This window comes from Pectinophora gossypiella, chromosome 23 (assembly GCF_024362695.1).
Source record: "Pectinophora gossypiella chromosome 23, ilPecGoss1.1, whole genome shotgun sequence".
NCBI classification, from domain to species: domain Eukaryota; kingdom Metazoa; phylum Arthropoda; class Insecta; order Lepidoptera; family Gelechiidae; genus Pectinophora; species Pectinophora gossypiella.
Window position 1 is genome coordinate 1,699,640 of NC_065426.1, and position 16,474 is coordinate 1,716,113.

At 38.8% G+C, this 16,474-nt stretch overlaps 1 non-coding gene across 1 annotated transcript; it reads right to left on the reverse strand.

Annotated features, from left to right (window-relative positions):
• Positions 1-3,079: 3,079 nt before the first annotated feature.
• Positions 3,080-3,151, reverse strand: Trnae-cuc (transfer RNA glutamic acid (anticodon CUC)). Its single transcript has one exon. It is a non-coding gene; the product is annotated as a tRNA-Glu (tRNA).
• Positions 3,152-16,474: the final 13,323 nt, after the last annotated feature.

Here is a 16,474-nt window from a genome sequence, read left to right on the forward strand (position 1 = left end):
CTAAATAAATACAGATCTAAAACTAACGAAAAACATTTTCTGTATTATATTTATTTTTTTATGAATTTTAATCAAGAAAAACGTAATAATAAGTTCGATATTAATCACATTTTTCTATGACGTCACAGTGTGCTTTTTCATACAAATTGCAAAGTAATTTTGTGTTTTGACGTTTAAGAAAAAGTTACTGATTTGACTAGTTGGAAACTAGCCTATTGCTGCTATGTGGCCTTTTAAACCGCCCTGGCCACCACACATAATATGAAGTTACACGTAGATATTATACAGGCATCGTAAGGAAAACTTTGAGCGATGATTCAGACCATGATTCTGAGTTGATATCAAGTGAAAATCAAGATGATAGCAAGTCGCAAAGATATGAAACTGAAAATAATTAAAAAAAAATACAAAAATTTTCATGAATTTTCCGACGGAAAATTCGACGTGATATTAACTCAGAATCATGGTCTGAATCATCCCTCTCAGTATTCGTTACGATGTCACTAACACCCTGTATACCTGTTATCTCAATTTTAGGGCCTTACAATAATACCGATGAACTTGACACGGGTCAAACTATTGATTTATGTTACAAATAAATTACATTCTGCTCTACAGATGGCATTCAGCCTTAATTCAAACTTCAGTAAATTCCTTCCACTTATTTGAAGTCTAAGAGCCTTTGGTGGCTCAATTGCTGACACCAGGGTTGATGAGGTCGGTCGTTGACTTTACAACCCACACGTCAAACTGTAAGTACCATAAATAACATAGCATAAGCTCACAATTATTTCCCAATTATGGTTGTCAGAGGTACTTAAGTACTAACCGAGTTTTCAGTTAGACCAACGTGATAGATGGTGAGCCGTATCCGGGTGAGAGCCTTCAGCGCTCCCCATTTGTCCGGCCAAGTAGTTAATGCCATCTGCGGCAAATCTACAATAAGTCACGTCATAAAAAAAAATAAAAAAAAATGGTGAACCGTATCGCCGTCTAAAAAGGTCGAGCAAACTGTGCAAGCGTAAACTGCACTTCTTCTATGGTGTGGGTTGTGAGGTGAATTACCAACCTCATCAACCCTGGTGTCAGTGGTAGAGCGTTGGGCTCATGATCCGGAGGTCCCAACTTCGAATCCAGGGGACATATCAGAAAAATCACCTTGTCGTACCTAGTTTAGTTAGAACATTACAGGCTGGTCAACTGATTGTCCGAAAGTAAAATAATCCGTGCATCGAAAGGCATGTTAAGTCGTTGATCCCGGTTACTACTTACTGATCTAAGTAGTCTTTGGCGGCTCAATCAACCCTGACACCAGGGTAGACGAGGTTGATAATCCACCTCACAACCCACACGATAGAAGATGAATTTTATTCTTTATAAATTTGTCAATAAATAATGCTCACGTACTTAGAAATAAAGCGACAAACTTATAACGCATCTCAAATTCTTAGGAGATACTCGTAATGTCATTGTGCAAAGTTAACTTTGACCCACATCAAAATTGGGTCACGCGTTAATGTATACGGGAATAGGTTTCAAATATGTTTAACTACCTTATAATTATCGGAGTTACTAACTTGTGCACAAGGTAACTTCTCTTGAGACCGGCTACGTAGGTATATATCTCAGGTATATGTGTCTATATACCTCAGGCATTCCTCGTCTTCTCAGGTCCGGGAATCTAATAGTATACGTCATTATCGTCCGGACCTGAGAAGACGAGAAATGTCTGATAGCAATAATACTATCTTCTAGATACGTGTTGGATATCAATAATATGTTATATTTATGCTATCTACTGGATAAATGTGTGACAGATATAAATAATATCTGCTAGACAACTGTCCGATAGCAAAAATACTATCTGCTACATAATTGTCCAAAAGAAATATTACTATCTCATAGATAAGTGTCCGATATATATAATACTATCTGCTAGATAGGTGTCCGACAGCAAAGGAAGTATAGAGCAGTGGAGTCTAATGACAATAATACTATCTGCTAGATAAGTGTCCGATAGCAAAAATACTATCTGCTAGATAGGTGTCTGATACAATTTCCCAAACAGGATAAGTTAAATGCCTACTTTGTGCTTTGAAATCCTATAGCAATACATCACGCGAGGTTGTAAATCGATTCTATCACATTTTTAATGCAGATTAACCTAGCTAGATTATATATTATTATATATATTTTTTTATTAAAAGATTTAAACGCGTTTCCTATCTTACTCCAGTTCACCACAAAAGGAATGACTTTTCGAATACCATGTAAGGGATCGTTCGAGTAACTCGATTGTTAGTTTTTAGAACACCTATCACTCTCGTAACCAAATACAAAGTGAGAGCACTCAGCGCTCCCCATTTGTCCGGCTAAGTAGTTAATGTTACAGGCAAATAAAGAGTATTTATATTTCTTTTTCTAATGCCATTTGCGGTAAATCTAGTAACATTAAAAAAATCTTGAAACGACTCCTGGCATAAACATTTTTGTGATAATTATGATGAATAGTGTTGGCCTTAACAAAATGAGAATTCATAAATAAAAACAAAATTATCTCTGTTATTCAGATAATAAAATCATCATTACGGACATAACAGACACATTCATAAAATAAACAAACCAATATGTTTATTATTACAAAGCAGTGGTTAGGAAGCTAAATATTATTATTATAAATAAATGGAGATTTTATATAAATACTACATTTTTCATCTGATTGATCTTATTCAGTAAGAAGCGATTGTTGTTTGCGCAGTTAGTAACAGAAAATGTGTATAAAGTGGGTTCATTATAGTATTTAATCTGATGTATAAGTATGTAGTTTTTTGCTTAAGTTTTTCTTTTTCTTGTAACGTGTGGGTTGTGAAGTGGATTACCAACCTCATCAACCCTGGTGTCAGGGTCATTATTGAGCCGCAAAGGCTTTTATAACGACTACGTAGTTACATCAGTAAGTAGTAACCGGGACCAACGGCTTAGCGCCATCATAGCACGGATCATCTTACTTTCGGAAAATCAGGTGATCAGCCTGTAATATCCTAACCAAACTAGGGATCTTAAGGAATTTTTTGTGCTAAGTCCCCACCGGGATTCGAACCCGGGACCTCCGGATCGAGAGTCCAACGCTCAACCACTGGACCACGGAGGTCGTTAAACTTAGATTACCAAAATTTTACGATCTACTCTTTACATTTTAGGACGCACCTTTGTTATCATTATCCCGTATTTTGGCCTTACCTTGTACAGTATTCCACAAACCCAACTAAGTACCTATAACCCCTATAACCCAACCTTTTTTTTTTACGAGGAGAAATCCATCATGGATACCCAGTCGCCCGCGGAAAGCGACTGGGTTATGTGAGACTCCTACTCACTAAAATTCCTCGGTGTTCCACTCCGTTCGCCAATTGGCGGGTGTCCGGGGACGTTAGCACACTCTTCCGTGCACCCGTCGGCGCCGTCCGATTCGGACTCTCCCTGGGTTCAGGATGGGAGGAGCAGTCCATCCTGATCTCCGATATTATGTGATCTGCCGGGAACACACGGCAGACCACAGCCTCCACAGCCCTTGATGGGTTGAGCGACGGGATTTCCCCGCTCCCGTCGCCCAAGGGCTAACCGGGCAAGAGTTGGCGAGCAAATACCCCCCTTCTCCGCCCAGTTCTTCTGCGTCGGATAGGAGCAGAGAGGGGGTCGTCCTCTCTTGTCCGCTCCGCTGCCTCCTTCTGCGCCACCACGTCCTCGCAGAAGAAGACCATCGCGTCCCAGGCTCTCTTGCTGCCAACCATGGCCCTATAACCCAACCTAACCCAACTTACTATACTAACTGTAACTATACAAACCCTAAGTTGTTGGCAACTTAGGGTTTGTATAGTTAGAGCGTATAGAATTTTAAGCTTAGCTCTATATGAGATCTGATAAGTTTTTGACATTGCGATCTATATGATATCGTCTCGGCGTCATTTTACATGAAAATGTTTTTGATGGGATCAGTTTATCATTAAAACAGATGTCATAATACCGGGTTTTTATTGGGTAAGTAAATAATTAAAATCACTAACACAGTTAACTCGCTCACTAAAGACGACGCCCTGAACCGAGGTTCGCGCCCAACTGGGCACCCTCAGGCCTGTTGTCTTAAACGTTGTACCTGGTACCTGGAGAACTTTCAGAGCTCCCCATTTGTCCGACCAAGAAGTTAATGCCATCTGTGGCAAATCTACAATAAGTCCCGTCAAAAAAAATCACTAAAGACGGTGATACCGCCTCGTTTCTCAAACGGGGAGTTCCGGTTCGAAACCCGATACAGCACTTGCAATGAGTTATTAATTTATCTCAAGTGCAGTTTTCACTAACACAGTTGGCTTGACCATTATAGACGGCGATATGGCTTACTTCCTATCACGTTGGTCTAACAGAAAGCTCGATGAGGTGTGGGTACTTATTTTTTATCTAGCGATAGACCTGTGACTATTCCAATCAGGATATAGCCGTGAGCTTATGTTATGTCCTGACTCTAAAAAGTATGAAACAAGAAGACTGCCAATTTGTCCTAAAAGTTTGCTTACCACGTCATATGACCACGGCTATCTTCTAAACATCTTGAAAAATTTACCTGTTTTTTTGTTTCATACTTTTTAGAGCGTGATTTTTCCGGAGTCGCATTTTAGTTTTTAAACTTTTTTTACGTTTGTTAACAGGTACTTGTTAATAATCATTGTTTTACTCATCACTACATACGCTGTCCAGTTCAAATGGTTACTCGATGACAATCGTTTGGACTGCGTCGTTGGGATATCTTTCAACAACACACCTGTCGGGGTTGGCGTTTTCATCCGACCATTCCTCATTCTCACATCCGCAAATCCTTTAGAAGACTACGTTCTAAAAGACCAAATAAAGCGCATTAAAATCCACGTTATCAACGGCAGCTTTAACGTTACTAAGGAACTGAACGTCAATTGTATTATGCTTCCTTATCACACAAGCCCGAAAGGAAGAAAGGGCTCTAAATTTTGGGTTCGCCAAGGATTCTCTAGAGACAATTCTCCTGCCCACGATCTGTATGTTATTGCTGTTGAAAACTCTGCTTATAATCTGACTCAAGTGGCTGCATTGAATAACGTCCCTTACAGGTTTCCACATATGGTCAAACTTGCTGCTCCAAACTTTAAGCTTGATGTAGATAAGGTCATGTATGCTGGATTTGGGTTTTTAGACCAGGAACATGTTAGGGAGAATGTTATGCTAAGCATTTTTGACAGAGATAAGGAGTTAGTGCTTGAAGATTGCGATGAATGGGTACCCAAGAGCTGGGGGCACTTCATTTGTATTAGGAACGTTGATGACTACCCTGGTATACAATCAGGGTCACCTTTGTTCCAAAATGGACTGCTTGTAGGAATTGGATGTTTTGCGATGCAGAGAAAAAGAGAAAGTGTTCTAGTGTTTACAGATTTAAGACCTTATTTGGAACAGTTGAGATATTGTGCACATAATGTAACACATGCGATATATGACACGTTTAGATTTGATACGAATGTTCTCCCTTTGCGCTTTGGTTAAATAATGAATTCGTTATTATTAAAATATTTAAACGTCTAAGCCGACTATTGTCATCGAGTTTTATTTTGAGCTACATTGCAATCTTTTTTATGTTTAAAAAAGACATACCTAAGTAATTTCTATTTCGTAGTAATTTCCTACACAAAACACAAAAAAAACATAATACAGCTCTTATTATTATGTATCTCCAGAGGGGTAGGCTGAGGTGTACAGTCATGAGTAATATAATGTACCCACTTTAAGACTGTCGCACTAACATGTTTGACATTTAGTGAGACTTACAGTTCAATTTGTCAAAAAAGTTAATGTGGCATGGTACCAAATTGCTTCTATGCTGTTCTGGGAGCAAATAAAAAACATAGAAAACGTTCAGCTGCTTGTCTTCCCGGGCATGTCGTAAAAATCGACAGAGGGATTGTGTCCTCTAACATGATGGACTAATGTTATGGGCGATAGGCTGATCCCTTATCACCATAAGGTTCATCATATCCAGCTTACGACATCGTATCAACAGTGGCTGCAAGTTGTATTTGATTACTTGTGGCTCTGCCCATCCCATTAGGGATTACGGGCGTGAGTTTATGTATTTATGTATGTATGGCATGGTACCAAAGTGTATACATATTAATGCTCGTGACCCTACGGTATGCACTTCACTTTGTGCCAGCGATGTTTAATTCCCGTATAATAAGAGGCGAGCCTGTTTCAATTTACCGGGCACAAGTCCTGGAAACCATGAGATATCAATTATCAATGATCTAAACTTGAAACCATACTCATGAAATGGAATTCACCGGTTTACAATACAATAGTCAATTTTTTATTGCACAAAAAGAATATATTATAACACCCACCCACCCACTTTACCCGGTTTCTTTCAAATAGTCCAAGGTTAGCTGGAAGAAATCCCAATTAAGGATAAGCTTGCCTATGCTTTATATGTAACAATAGTTCATCACTAATTCATGAGCCACGCTCTTGTCGGCGTAGCATTCTCCATGCTACTTTTTAGTGAAAAATGGGGCAGTGGTTTCCCTCTTGCCTTCCGCCCCGCAGTACTCTGTCTGACGCGAGTGTGATGGCGCTCAGAGTAGTCTATTTCAAAGCCGTACTAGGACTCCTGTTCTCCGCCTCTTAAAAGTACAGACAGTTAATAAAAAAATCCACTTTTATGAACTCTGAATTCAAATTCAAATTCAAAAATATCTTTATTCAATAGGTAACATAGTTAAACTTTGAATCGTCAATTTTACATAACGAACTTCTCATCCGCCTAAAACTACTGCAGCTTCAGTATCATCTTCAGTATTCGTTACGATGTCACTAACACCTTGTATAGTAAAGAAACAGAGAACACACAGACTAAAAATGTGAGTCAAGCGTTCTCCATAGAAGGCTCAAGATTTCTCTCTAAATTATAACAACAAGAAACACGAAAGAATAAAACTTGCAAAGCAAAAGCAAGTGGAAAGTACACGAGAACCCAAACAAACAGGAGCAGAGAGCCAAGATTAGTCCAATTATTCATGTAGAGATCCACAGAACAAGCGGTTCAAATAGTTAAGCAAGCACTAGACTCAGTATAAAGTTGAATACTGCCCTCAAGCTCGACTCGTGTTTGAAGAGATCGTTATACTGAGACCACAGAGCAAGAAGCAGCTTGCTCTCGTAAGAACTCGTCTCAACATTATGGGTATGTACTCTTTCGTGAAACGGATCGCACGTAAAAAAGCCGGTCGTCTATGAGTCCTACTTGCGCACCGAGAGTTCCGTACTGGCATTTTATTAACAAAGATAATCTAAGGGAAAGCGGACCCTGTGAAAAACTGGATAATGCTAGGGAGATTATGATGATGAATCTAAGGGCTTTGGTTTGGCAATGAAAAGCTATTGTAAAGTAACAACTATTTTGGAAATGTTTCCTAAGTTCTTGCAAAATTTCCTACCGGGTGAGTAGTTAATGCCATCTGCGGCAAATCTACAATAAGTCACGTCAAAAAAAAAGGCAAAATTTCATCATTGTTGGTCTATGGAAAGTACCCCATAGGTTTTGATGTTACAAAATAAGGCTAAAAGTATCTTTGGATTGCGTTGAATTGGGGACGGGGGGACGGTAGAACTTGCGAATCAATTTCAAATCTTAAATTGTTACATATTTCTTCGCCTTTTCATTGTCTGGAAGACATCGCTTGTAGCGATAAGGCCGCCATTTGTGATGTACTGTTAGATAGAAAAGAATCGATGGACCTAATATCGACTGACACGTGACTAAGCTCATAAACGTCACGACACTAGCTTACGTACTTTGACAGATCTAATTTTTACCGCGCATTGAGACGATTGTAAAATAAATAAATAAATAAAATGTTTTCTTATTAAAATAAAATCAATAATTGTACTGAACTGGTCGTTCTGTTTAATAGCACTTAGTTAAGTGTATTAAATATTTTATTTTATTTTAGTACAATAAAAAGTATATTTGTATTGTATCAAATAAAAGGCGCCAAATTCAAATTCGTTTATTGAAAAAACAAATGTGGTACATATATGGTAGTAAAAGTAATTAAAATTATAATTATTGTATTTTGACGAAGCCTGTGGTGGATTTAATGATGTATTTTATTAAACCATTACCTTTTTTATTATTTTATTTATTTATTATGGATTAAAAAAATAAAAAAAATAAACATGAAATAAAAATTATAGTTTCACACATTTCGTCCTTATTGCTAAGGCAATAAAATTTAAATATCTAAACAACTACTTAAACAAGGAAATTTATGTAAATCAATCCCATGAAACTATTAGTTATGCGAAACTCCCAAAGGCCTTTCAGTCATCGTTAACTATCTCGACTGTCATAGAGTAATTGCCGAAACTGCTAAAGTCAACAAAATTATACTTTACTCAGCGCAATAGATAAACATAACAAGTAAACTTTTAAGGCCCTATACTCTATATAGGGTATAGGGATAAGGTGACGAAAGGTGACACAAAGTGACATAAAGTTAAGGTGATATAAGGTGACGAAAGGTGACATAAAGTGACATAAGGTGGGGCATAAGGTGACATAAGGTGACACAAGGTGACATAAAGGGACTTATGGTGTCTTGTCAATTCCATTATATTTTTATCATTGTCATTGTCGTTTGCAACTTGACTGAGGCCCCGGGTATGAAATATGTATAAACTCACATTTAGTTAGTGAAGCAACCGTCGCAGCGTCACTTTGGTGTCCTGGTTTTTATTCATTTATTTATTTATTGCATGTCACATGGTATTACAGTTGTTATAAGTAAATATGTACAAACATGTGACACCCTGTAAGGGCACCGCAAAAGCAATTCAACAATAACTTACTAAATTATTTTTATAAACTCTAAACATTTTATATACCTAAATTATAATTATGGAATGACACTCTTTATTCTTATATAACTATACTTACTTAATTTAGAAATTATATACCTATACTACCTACTTGCCTCCACACAACCTCCTAACAGCCTCCGTGGTCTAGTGGTTAGAGCGTTAGGCTCACGATCTGGAGGTCCGGGTTCGATTCCCGATGGGGACATTGTCGAAATCACTTTGTGAGACTGTCCTTTGTTTGGCAAGGACTTTTCAGGCTTGAATCACCTGATTGTCCGAAAAAGTAAGATGATTCCGTGCTTCGGAGGGCACGTTAAGCCGTTGGTCCCGGCTATTAGCCGTAAAATCACCTCCATCAACCCGCATTGGAGCAGCGTGGTGGAGTATGCTCCATACCCCCTCCGGTTGATTGAGGGGAGGCCTGTGCCCAGCAGTGGGACGTATATAGGCAGTTTATGTATGTTATGTATGTTACTACCTACTTATACTAGTATTATTATTATATAGTATAGTATTATTAGGTATGTCCCTGACTATTTTACTTTAATACACCATAAACAAAACAGTTACAGAACAAAAATATTAGAAAAAATATGAAACAAAACAAAAATAAAATTAAAAAAAAATAAAAAAAAAATAAACAGAACTCAAAATAAAATCACTACTATCATTACTTCAATTATTCTTTGTAAAATACTACGTCTAGAACGGTAAGTCTCCGCCCTGCACCAATTCCGTTCCGGGCGTTGACCTAACCCCCTCTTTGTCTTACTTAATTTCAAATGGCCGTTAAACGCTAAGGAGTAAGGGAGAGAGCGCGCGGACTGTATCTCGCTCGCACCTAAGCGTTAGGTAGCTTACATTAAGAATGAGATTTTTGTATGAAGTTTCCTAGCTATGCAACACTGTAACAACATAATCGCGAAATACGAACGGAAAATATTGACGTCACTCTCAAGCGGAAACTGCCGTCTTGCATCACGGAAGGATCACAATTGATATCTCAAATTGAATCTTTGCGTTATATCCTCACCGCTACCTGACAGGAAAATGAAGAAATCTAAGCGCACGGATGTGTGCTGGACAAATTCTTCTAAAATTTCTTGTAAAAATATTTGTTTTTTTTTCAATCAATGTCAATCCTAGTATAAACTTTGATTTTGTGTGAGGTTTACGCGGTCAAGACACTGCAACAGCAACACATCTTCACAATAAATGATTTAAATTTGAAATATGAATCTTTTAAATTAATGTAAGGATACATTACAAGTTATTTAATAGGATGAGGAACACAGTCATTTTAATACCAGGCATTTCTATTATTTAGATAATCATTAATCTCAAATAAGCTTTTTATACAAAGTAAGTTTCACATAAATTAAAATTTATTTTCTGATCTGTTTTTTCATTGTAAAAACTTACACATAGGTAACCCCAAAAAAGATGAATTTACTTAATCTTGAATTTCGAATAGCAATTGGGATCCCTACTCCACCGCAAGATGGCGACACCATGATCAATATGTTACCAAAGCAAATTACACTGTGAACTGGCATCGTTTAAACAAAGTTTGGGTTACGTTAATTTATCCCTGTCACCAAAATAATTTCTAAACTTGTGAAGGAGAGTTTAATAGCACGAAAAGTTGCAAGTCATGCTCCGTTTACTATCGGATTTTGCCGCTTTGTGTCGTTAACGACCTTTTGGCCTAGAGTGAGAAATATGTGAGAAACATGTGTGACAGTCGTGTAGACATAGGATGGAATGAGCCAAGAATTTGTCCGGAGTTCTTGGGGTGTGCCGAGAACTATTTAAGGACAAAGAGACAGGTTTGGATGGTTATTAACCCACCTAGTTCTTGTGTTTCATAGGATATAATTGAAGCCCGTAATCCTTATAGGGGTAACAGGTATTATTTCCTGGTTCAGAAATTATCATATTCAAGTCGCGAGCAAGTCGATGCGTGTACGAGGAACGGCCTCTGCGGTCCAGTGGTTGAGCGTTGGACTCACGAGCCGGAGGCCCCGGGTTCGAATCCCGGTGGAGACATGTCACAAAAATCACTTTGTGATCCCTAGTTTGGTTAGGACATTACAGGCTGATCACCTAATTGTCCGAAAGGAAGATGATCCGTGCTTTGGAAGGCACGTTAAGCTGTTGGTCCCTGTTATAACTTAGTTATGCACGTTAGTAGTCGTTACATAAGCCATGTTAGGGGCCTTCGGCGGCTCAATATCAAGACACCAAGGTTGATGGGGTTGGTAATCCACCTCACAACCCACACGGTAGAAGATGTAACTTTTCGCATTTATATTATACAAACATACGGTGGAAGGTGAAAAATAAGACAGTTTCTGTGACTTTTTCACAGAAACAGTGTTTTATGAGCTCCCTGACAGAAGCAGGCCTGTCCTTAGCGATTGTGAGTGTTTATTACCCCAAGCTCTATAGACGTCGAAGCTGACAAATGAGCCATTGTAAACTAGACCCTCTTTTGAAGTATTCTCGGTTAATGCCGAGATTGGAAAATCAATAATTTCAATTCGTTCCGGAGTTATACGTACTTTGTCAATGTCGTTCAAATGAAAAGGCTAATAAACTTGCAAACTTAATTAAGTACCTAGTTGCCAAATTAACCATAATAACGTTTTCCACGACCCCATTACTCTAGCTATAGAGGCGGCCAATCAGCTCGTGACAAAAAAACACTTCAAAACCCCGATACCGACCCCGCCGGCGTGGTCGACGATTTCCCTCATTCAGCGCTTATCGCTATTGACCCTAGGGTCGATTAATTCTTTCACACATTATCCTCTCAGATGACATCCTGGGACTTCTATGCTGTTCTGGGAGCAAATAAAAAAAACATAGAACACGTTCAGCTGCTTGTCTTCCCGGGCATGTCGTAAAAACCGACAAATGATTGTGTCCTCTAACATGATGGACTAATGTTATGGGCGATAGGCTGATCCCTTATCACCATAAGGTTTATCATATCCAGCTTACGACATCGTATCAACAGCGGCTGCAAGTTGTCTTTGATTAGTTGTGGCTCTGCCCACCCCAATAGGGATTACGAGCGTGAGTTTATGTATGTACGACATCCTGAGCCGAAGTTCGCAGCTTCGTGTCCAACAGGGCACCCTCAGGCCTGTCGTCTCAAATTTTATACCGAGTGAGAGTCCTCAGCGCTCCCCTTCTTTCCGGCCAAATGGTATTGTAGATTTGCCGCATACATACATAACATAAACAGATATACGTCCCACTGCTGGGCACAGGCCTCCCCTCAATCAACCGGAGGGGGTATGGAGCATACTCCACCACGCTGCTCCACTGCGGGTTGGTGGAGGTGTTTTTACGGCTAATAGCCGGGACCAACGGCTTAACGTGCCCTCCGAAGCACGGAATTATCTTACTTTTTCGGACAATCAGGTGATTCAAGCCTGAAAAGTCCTTACCAAACAAAGGACAGTCTCACAAAGTGATTTCGACAATGTCCCCATCGGGAATCGAACCCGGACCTCCAGATCGTGAGCCTAACGCTCTAACCACTAGACCACGGAGGCTGTTTTAGATTTTCCGCAAATGGCATTAATTACTTGGCCAGACAAATGGGGAGCGGTGAGGGCTCCCCAGAGAAAATTTAGATGGCCTGCCGGTGCCCTCTTGGGCACGAAACCGCGAACCTCATAAACCTCAAAAACAATCAGGTAAAATTCTCAACAGCGCCATCTTCATGTTTTTGGGGAACGAAGTCTGGAAAGTTCATCTTTACTAAAGTCCAGGATGAAACGAATTTAAAATACAAAGATTGTCATAATCGTTTGCAACTCGGCTAAGACCAGCCGTTGCATTGTGTGAAATATCTTTATTCAGTAGGTAACATAGTTACACTTTGAATCGTCAATTTTTACATAACGAACGTATCATCCGCCTAAAACTACTGCATCTTCTTACAACCTGTATAGCCGGGGAAAAGAAGCTGCAAGAAAAACCTCAGCACAGGGCCCTAGACGTTCTTTAAAAAAATAAAAATAAACATAAAATATTGATATACAATAATAATTGAGTAATTTAGCTGCCTAATATCAGATCTCAGACAGTTAATCCAATGCATTCATATCTTCTAAATAATCACTAACTTTATAATAACCTTTTTTGTAAAGTTTTTGTTTAACTACTGTCTTAAAGCAGTTGAAAGGCAAATTCTGAATATCAATGGGAATCTTATTGTAAAAACGTATACATTGCCCCTTAAAAGATTTAGTAATCTTATGTAATCGACTGACTTGTAAAGCAAGTTTATTTTTATTCCGGGTATTAACAATGTGCCGATCGCTATTTTTTGCAAATAATCCTATATGTTTTTTTCAGTAGGTAACATAGTTACACTTTGAATCGTCAATTTTTACATAACTAACGTCTCATCCGCCTAAAACTACTGCAGCTTCTTACAACCTGTATAGCCGGGGAAAAAAAGCTGCAAGAAAAAACTCGGCACAGGGCCGATTAGACGTTAGACGTTCTTTAAAAAAAAATAAACATAAAATATTGTTATTAAATTGAGTAATCCATTTGTACAATTGATCCATATTAACATGTCCTAAGTATCACGTTTTTGTGCAATAAAGAATTATTGGTTGATCAAACGAAGCAACCAGTACTAAGAATTCGCTTTAAAAAGGGACAAATAAAGTTTATTTCACTTTAAAAGGTTCGACGGAATCATTCCGTATATTCGTCTTACTTACCGAATCAGCAAAGAAAAGGTCCCGCTACAACAAAGGAAGTGCACTTTGGGAGATAGTATTGGAATTTTAGTGTGCATTCTATTTTTTACCCGACTGCCAAAGGGGGTGAGTAATGGTTTTTACCCAAGTACCAAACGAGGATTTTCCGAGTGTATGTACATAATGTTCTGCTGCAGAATGTAGTGGGTAGCTCACTGGGACGGGCTATCCTATAAAATGCTACTTCGGTTCTATGACGATCTTGTGACGTAGCGAGTAGACGCCGCTACTTCAAAAGCGCACCCCTAATGCCGGGCAGCAGTGGTATCAGTACCGGAGGTCAGTTGGAGGCCGAGGAAATGGATTCTGGTAGGGCTCTAGCTAGAACATCACCGATTGAGAAATTGGTCGGTGTACTGCGGAACGGAAGGCGATTGGGGCAACCACCGTTCTATACGCCCTATCTATGGAGTAATGAAAACGGAGGCAATTACTCCACCGACAAGAGCGCAGCTCATAAATAAAGAGAGAGTACATAATGTACCTGAATGAAATATAATTGGGCAGGTCACGTCTGTCGGATACCTAACGACCTGTGGGCTATGATCAGCACAGACTGGTGGCTGCAGCAGCAGCTCCGAATTGAGACAGATGCAGGCACGGCAGACAGCGGAGATGGCGCGATGACTTGGATGCTTTCCTGGAAGGCTGGCCGGAGAGTCCGGGAAGGAATGGAGGGAGTCCATTGCCCAGCAGTGGGACACTTTAGGCTAGATAAGATGTATGTAGTATGTAAGTATGTCTGTTTCTTTGTGGCTTCCTGTCGCCTACACGCCTTGATGAATTCTGATGTACTGGGTGTAACGGAACGGGGGTATCAACCTGAAGTGTGCCAACTCTGTCACTATCTACAAATCACATGCAAGAGTGTTGGCCGCCTAAGTTCATATTTGCATTAGTTATGAACAATTGAATTCCAGATATTCGTCTAATAAATTCAAATTTGCACAACACTAGCGTAGCAATCAGCTGTTCAAGGTATATAACTTTTGAGTGAACAGCTACCACCTCTTTTATTTTATATTAGATTTATGAATAAAATTCCTCTTGATCACAGGAGTGTCATAGAATACATTTTACGTCGAAAGTCCAACGGGGTATTCGTTGCATCTCTTTCCAATTATGGATAAATGATTCCGAAACTCCATCTGTTGACAAGAAGCGAAAGATTACAGTCAGTTGTCAATAGACGTCTGCTCTGCTCTATTATATCTTCTTCCCGCTCAATCATTGATTCCGCTAAACGACAGCAAGGGGTCGTAGCAGCCAAAATGGAATACATATATTTCTTATAGTGACCTTTTAAAACACTTTGAAATTATTAACATTAGATTCAATATGTGTCTAAGTATTTTTGCATATTTTGCTGTCGTCTCCATTGAGTAGTTTCCCAGGTCAAAGATAAATTATTAAATTCTGATAACTAAATAAAGACCGAAAATTTTTCCTTTTTCTATTTAACTTAAATAAATTTAAATGAAAAATAAAATGTAATAATAAGTGCGATATTTTGTCACGTTTTTCTATGACGTCATAGGTTGCTTTTTCAAACAAATTCCATAGTGATTTCGTGTTCGTTTATTACAAAGTTTTGTCCGGCCAAGTAGTTAATGCCATCTGCGGCAAATCTACAATAAGTCACGTCAAAAAAAAAAAAAATTATTACAAAGTAACTGATTTGACTAGTCGGAAACTACCCTAAGGTTTAGTACGATGTGAAGCAAGGGAAGTGTGTCAGGATCAAATGAAATTCCATAGTCTCTGCTTACCCCGGTGGGAAATAGGCGTGAGTTTATGTATGTATGTATTTACCCTATTATTCTGTTTCCTCTAACCCTCTCTTTGGTGCCACTCAACCCTTTCGCCAGCATATCCTAAGTTTATTCCCGGCTATTGGAGAACTATTTATATTGTTCCCCTAGTTCCTGGTTCCCTTGTTTTGATTCCCTGATGGACCCCAATTTTTATAGCTGAACAAACAACGGATGTCGTATGTGGGTTGGTGATCATGGGAAACCTTCGGATTTAAGAAAGAAAGAAAGAAACATTTATTTATTTACGCGTAGAAATGCCCACTCTGTGGACCTTTTCGTGTTCTTTTTTCTTTCTTTTTTTTTAAAGAAAAATATGTTTATTACTCTCACATCAACACGATAATTGGTAATTAACAATTAAACAAGATTAATGTGCAGTTGTTGGTGAGAGAGACTTGGGTCTGTGAGAAGCGTTGGCTTGTAGTACAGAACCTCAGGCACCCCCCTCGGATGATTAGTGTCTATAGCTACTTATATTATATTTATACATATAACACAAATTAGAAGAGATGAGATTTGATGATACATAAGACAACAATTTTAAAAACATAAGAGATATTGTATGTGCGTGTGTGTGTGCGTGCGTGCGAGCGTGTATGTGTGTGTGTGTGTGTGTGTGTGTGTGTGTGTGTGTGTCTGTTATTATTAAATAATCTTTAGTCTTCGTTTTGAAAAAAAAAAAATACAGTCGCCCAATGACAAGAGTCAACCCGCGACCATGGAGACTGGCGAGTTTCTTATTCGTAACATGATTCTTGATTTAAGATGGAACTTCTACATTTGCATATCCCTTTCCATACGCCATTTTGCGTCTGTTGTCTTTCATTGAATGTTTGTTGTTAGTTCCAAGTTATTACGAAGCTGATTTCGAGATATTCCCCTAAGCCTTTCGAAAGTCTTTGCCATGTTTCTAGGCATTGATGGGCGGTT